The following is a 6,300-nucleotide window of genomic DNA, read 5'->3' on the forward strand; positions in this document are numbered from 1 at the left end:
TGTTGTTTCATGTCAGTTTGTGTGTGTGTGCTCTTCTGCCAAAACACATGTTGTGACAGAGTCATTAATCCAAAACTGTGACCGGAGACGGCCAGGCTGGATGCTGTAAAGCACACCTGCACAGGTGCAGGAAGGTGGCTCTTTTTGGTTTTCCTCACTCAGGCTGGAGTGAGTGATGTCACAGATGGTGGTGTGAACTGAACATGCTATGCAAACGGTTGTGCTTCAGCCTGCGTTTTCTGGACGAACAATCAGACATTCAGACAACAAAAATGACCCAAAGCACCATTTGGATTCCCACAGTGAGAAATGTTCTGGTCTCATTTGGACTGAAGCCACACTTTACTATTTTTTTTTAATAAACAATAACTGATGTAACTGACCTTTTACATATCAAACTTTTTAATGCCTGCATTGCCTATTATTCGTTTTCAGACAAGTATTTAAAAAAAACAAACAAACTGATTTTTAAAGAGTAAGAACTAAAATAAAGTAAAAAGTAAGTTAATGTCAGGCATCGATGTGTTGTGCTCAGAATGTGAATATCTTTAGCAAATTACTTTTATGCAGCATTTTGAAATGCACATCCAGAATATATCCATAATTCAACTTTTTGAGATCTTTTTTTGTGTGGAAAATTTAAATGCTAATTTGCTGTTGTAAAAATTAAATCAGAAATGTAGCATTAAGGACAACAGAAATCACACCTGAAACAGAGCAGAAAAGGCTTTTATGTTTAGTTTCTAAGTTTTATATTTTAATTCAATAAAGTTAAAACGTTGCTTTTAAAATCTTATGAAATAGAACAGAACAGATGCTTTTTAATTTAAATTTAAAACATCCCTGAACTTGTCCATGTTGCTCTGACTGTCCGATTATTCACTTCAGGTTTTTGATAAATGACACTTCGGTCAGCTGGTTTCCTTCAGTGGAGAGCGTTTATTTCCCAGAATCCTCCTGTTGTTCTCAGACCCATGTAAAGTAGAGAAAACTCACAGCAGAGATGTTAGCAGAATGTTTAGCGGTTATTTTACAGCCGATAAGTTGCCAAAATATTTAACATCCAAATAACCCAGAGCTACGGAAGCCTAAAAGGGAACATGCAAAGAAACGAGATGATGCATTAAGGTTTCGTTTCGTGACACAACAGGAAGGTTTTCTGGGAAAAGCAAATAACTGGTGCTGCAGAAAAACAACCAAAAATATCACTGTGTGAAATATTCTTTTGGGAAGCTGACCTCAGGTGGGATTGTTGCAGCAGTGGAACCAGCAGGAGGCACGCTCCTCCCCTGGGAAATGTCATCAAGTTTGGGTTGGAAACAGAGACAGAGACCCCTGACAATTAAAACCTGCTGAAATCAATTAAGGGTTCAATAAAAACACTGAAGTGTACACAAGATCAAGCTAAAATAATTGGAAGCCAAGTGAGCGAAATGACTCTCACAGTAGCTTCCACTGAAGGCAAAGTACAAAACCAAACAACCATCCAATCACAGTCACCTCATTAATTGAACCTATTCACTGTAACACAGCGGTCCCCAACCCCCGGGCCTCGGACCGGTACCGGTCCATGAGTTGTTTGGTACCGGGCCGCGAGAGTTGAGGCTCAGGTGTGAAATGTATGGTTTTCAGGGTTTTTATCGGTTTTCAGCATTATTTTGTTATCGTTTTTATCGTTAACTCGGTTTTCCTGGGTCTTTTCACGTGTGTTATGAATAAATCTTCTTTTTTTCGGTACCGGCACTAGTTTTATTTTGTTGTATTTATCCGCGACACCTTATTTCTGGTCCGTGAAAATATTGTCGGGCATAAACCGGTCCGTGAGGCAAAAAAGGTTGGGGACCGCTGCTGTAACAGATGGAAATATTCTGAGTGAACGTGTACACGCAACAGATAGGAAAGATTTCAGCTCATCTTTTTAGGTTTTAGTATTCAGGTCCTGCCTCTGTCCCAGCTCAAACACAGCTACATGGTGCCCTCAGTGTTGTAACTGTGTCTTTGTGATTTGTGTGAACCACAGTCTTCCATCCATAACTGTAGAGTAGACTCTCGATTAAGTAGCTTAACGAAGTAACTAGTAGTCGTACTAATGATAATAACGTAACTCGGGGGCTTCATGTTAACAAGTCACCAGCCAAAAATTTTGCAGAGTCAATGTTAAAGAGTTAACTTTGAGCCCTGACGGTGTCACCTGTGTTTCATCGACCTTTGACCCCTGCAAGGGTCTCCATGCTGCAAGCTGCTGTGATCACTGTGCTCATTCACCACCCAGTAAACTAACAGCAATAAAACTAATGTCACAACAAACAGCTGATCTATCTGTGTGGTTATTGGCGTATAAGGTCTACTGAAGGAGAGTTATTAACTGGTTACATCCCACTGTTTTTAAGCTCACCTTAATAAAACTTCACTTCTTTTATTCACACTTTTTTATTTTGTCAATTACAGACTCAGATTTTCAGGAACCTAAAGCAAAAAACAGACCGATTCAGTCAATGAACTTCTCTCTATGACCAAGAAGAGAACATTTCATTTGTTTACATAAAGACACACAAAAGTTAATGATGGAGTTCCACAAGGTTCTTTGCTGGGGCCAATACTTTTTCACCATCACACTTCTCTCACACAACACTGCTCTACAGCCAAAATGCTTCTGCCATTTATGTAGTCAAACACTACTGACTGTGGTACTGAAACTGAAACTGATGCTTTAATCTATTAGTTGGCTCCAGTTTTAATGGGATGCTGCTATTTCAGTGCTGAAAGTGAAAGTTCTTAACTTAAAGTGGGAAAATGTCTTCATATACATCATAACGTCTGAATTTTAGAAAAGATTAGATGCTAATTTAAGATGGCCAGTCTTCTTAAATAAATTAAAAATTGAATTCAATAAATTCAATTTTAATGAAATTATGATTGTATTAATTTTACTATAACAATTGACAAATATAACTTTTCAACCTTCTGACCTCGTATGTGACCTTCTTAGTATCCTTTTTAAAGCATGTAAAAATACACCACAGGTAATGTTTTTATTTTTCTTCCACAACAAGCTTTGGACAGTACTGTTCTTGAGAGATCACTGGGTGGACTTGGGAATATGTGGCATAAACTGAATGGATTGATGTCTTCTCATCCTTACACAGACATGTAGCCAAGTGATGAAACCAACATATCTACATGTATAATATTCTGGGTAAATGCTGAAACTGATGCTTTGTCACAACATCCTACCCTGACACACCTTGACTTTCCTGGCAGCCTTTGAGAGGGAATAATTCTCATATTTTATAAGACGTCTACTCTATAATGACATTCTTTTTATGAATAATTACAAAAAAGGTGACATATCAAACGACAATCAAAAGGTGAGAAAACAAGAAGCTTATAATTTATGACTAAAACTCATCTAAACATTAACGTGTAAAACATTAAATGGCTTGGAATCGGCTATTTTCAATGTTATATTTTTGGATTCAGCTCTTCAAAAAAAGAGAAAGGTTATCTTGAAAGTAGACGACTTCTGAAAAATTGTTGACAATTGTAATACAGCCAAACACTACATACAGTTCCTTCACTATGCAGATGACACCCAAGTATCTTTATGCACAAGTCCATCTAAGACAGTTAAATTACAAATTTATAAAACATCTGTAGCATCTGTCTTTGATGTAGCACAGACTGTACATAAAAATGGCTATTTCCATGTCTCCTACTGATTTGTAAAGTTTACATTTTGAAGCCTAATATTTGTAATTTGGCAGGTACCATTAGATTTTCTGGAGTGATCATATTTAGACAAGAGTTACAAATAATTTTACTAAGTTCTGAATAATTTGTTAGCAAACCACATCTACCATACTAAGCACCAGATTAGTCAAACTAACTAGCAGCATTTCACTCAGCAGCGCTGGGAGGCAGACTCGTTGGACAGTATGTCAGATTATTCCATAAAAATGATGCAGAAAGTACCACCACCACCAACACAGTGAAGGGCTCCAGTTCCAAACTATAACTTTAAACCTTAACATTACCCATATGGATAAGTTATTAAGAAAACTAGCCCATTATACAGTTGCTATGATGGGAGAAATAAGCCAGAAAAAACACAAGAACAACAAAAACTATTTAAAAGAAGAAACATTTGCACCTGGATGTAAACATGTTATTTTCTTCTCTAAATTTATATATTTTAAAATAAGAGTCTGTCTCTATTAACTCCAATGGAGCCAGCTTCAAGTGGTAACTAGAGGAACTGCAGTTTTGAGTACTTGTATGCTAGCCTAATCTTTCAGCCCTGCAGGTTGTTGCTTATACACTGAAGCCACTCTCGTGCACTGAAATGTCCTTGGCTTTATCCATGAGCGCACAATTTAAAAAGCAGTTAAGAACTAGACAGTATTTCAGTCCGTCACATTTCGTTTACACTAAACTTCATTACCTGTGTGCTGCTCCAGTCGTTCCCAGGTGAACGAAACAGGAGGCAGAGGGCGGAGCTGGACCGAACCATCTGCTGTCACAACATGGGGGAGGGGAGATGTGGTTTTAGATGTGTCCTTGATCCAACTCAACTGATTTAAGGGCTAAATTACCTCCTGGACATGTCTTGAAATTCTCCAGAGGCCCGCTAATGAACTAATCATTTGATTCAGGTGTGTTGACCCAGGGTGAGATCTAAAACCTGCAGGACACCGACCCTTGAGGCCTGGAGTTGCCCACCACTGCTTTATGTACTGAGTTTGGTTATTGGCCCATTTCAGTTCACCTGTAAGTCTCCTTCTTCTCCCACGTGCTCCATAGTCTCCCACTTTCTGGTAGTGCATATCATGTTGTGAAATCTTCCATTTTTGACAATTTCACACATAAAATAGGTTTTATTTATTACACTAGTGGTCTTTAAACTGAGGGTCATACAGCCCCCACAGGTGGGGGAGAGTAACTATAGAATGAAGAATGAATGAAGTTCAATGAATCCGACTTCTGTAGGGAAAATAAACATTTGCAGAATGACTTGTTTTGGCTGCTCTGCCTGCTCTCCTTCACTACATCCATGCATAATGTTTGCGGTCTTCCTCTTTTCCTCCTGTACTGTCCCTCCTCTTAGCAGCACTGCTGCCACCTCCTGCTCGACCTCCTGTCTTTTTGTCAGTACCATTGTGTCCAAACCATTTATCACAGCAGGACTCCCTGCCACCTTGTAAACCTCTCCTCCACTCTTGCTGCCACCCTTCTGCCACAAATCTCTTCATACACTTGTCTCCACCTACTCCACCCTGTCTGCACTCTCTTCTTCCCCACTCTCATGCACTGTCAATTGCTTTGGATGCTTGATATATTTTAAACTATTTAGAGCTGATCCATGATGTAATCCCACTCCAATCATAATCAGATTTAAAATCTGGAGTTTCAAAACGAGTTTGAGAAGCAGACCTCTGAATTTCAGAAGAAAGAAAAACTGTGATTAGGTAAGGTAATGGAATATTAAAACTCTGGGTGTGCGTATGCTTGCCTCAATGATCCATTAAAATCAATCATGGTCTATTTCTAATGACTTCAGTGATCACTGATTTGTCAATTTCACGTCATTTTAATAGGAAGATTTTTATTTTTTGTTGTAATTATTTTATTTAAATAGAAGACTGTTGTGAACAGTGATGAAGATGAACAAAACTGGGAAACGTCTGCGTCCTCCTCTTCGCCTGCAGACAGAAAACAACAACAACAAAAAAACAGCTGATTGCTTCAATAGCTGGCAGCCAAACTATGTCATCCATTTACTCTCACAAGGGACACGATGTTAAACTGGTTCGACTTTGACTTGGGGGTGACAAACATCACTCGGACAAACTTTGATCTATTTTCCTTTTATTATCCAAATTTATTCCAGATCGTTACAGAGCTCTTTTTACTCAGATAGTGTGCGCCATATCTGTAATTCAATCTGCCAACAGAGTGCAACTTGTGACCTGTGTGACTATAAAATGACACTTTGCATCTGTCGAGCTTCAAGAGTCAAATCAAATATCTGAAAACGCTTTTAGAAGCTCAGCCTGATGCTTTATTTAAACCCGTCTGTTATTAGGACGTATAAATATAACGTCATATCCAGAACACGAGCAGCTGAAACAGAGCTCGAGTCTAAATCACGTGCACACCTACGTGGTTCTATATGTACAGTCTAATTCTATCCCATCAAACCTAAACCCTGAAACAGGCACAAACTTAAGAAAATGTTTTTACTCTGATCAGTTTTTTTACTTAGTCTTTGGTTTAAACTTATGGCAGAGTATCCTTATAGCT

Source organism: Oreochromis niloticus, linkage group LG20, assembly GCF_001858045.2.
Source record: "Oreochromis niloticus isolate F11D_XX linkage group LG20, O_niloticus_UMD_NMBU, whole genome shotgun sequence".
NCBI lineage: Eukaryota > Metazoa > Chordata > Actinopteri > Cichliformes > Cichlidae > Oreochromis > Oreochromis niloticus.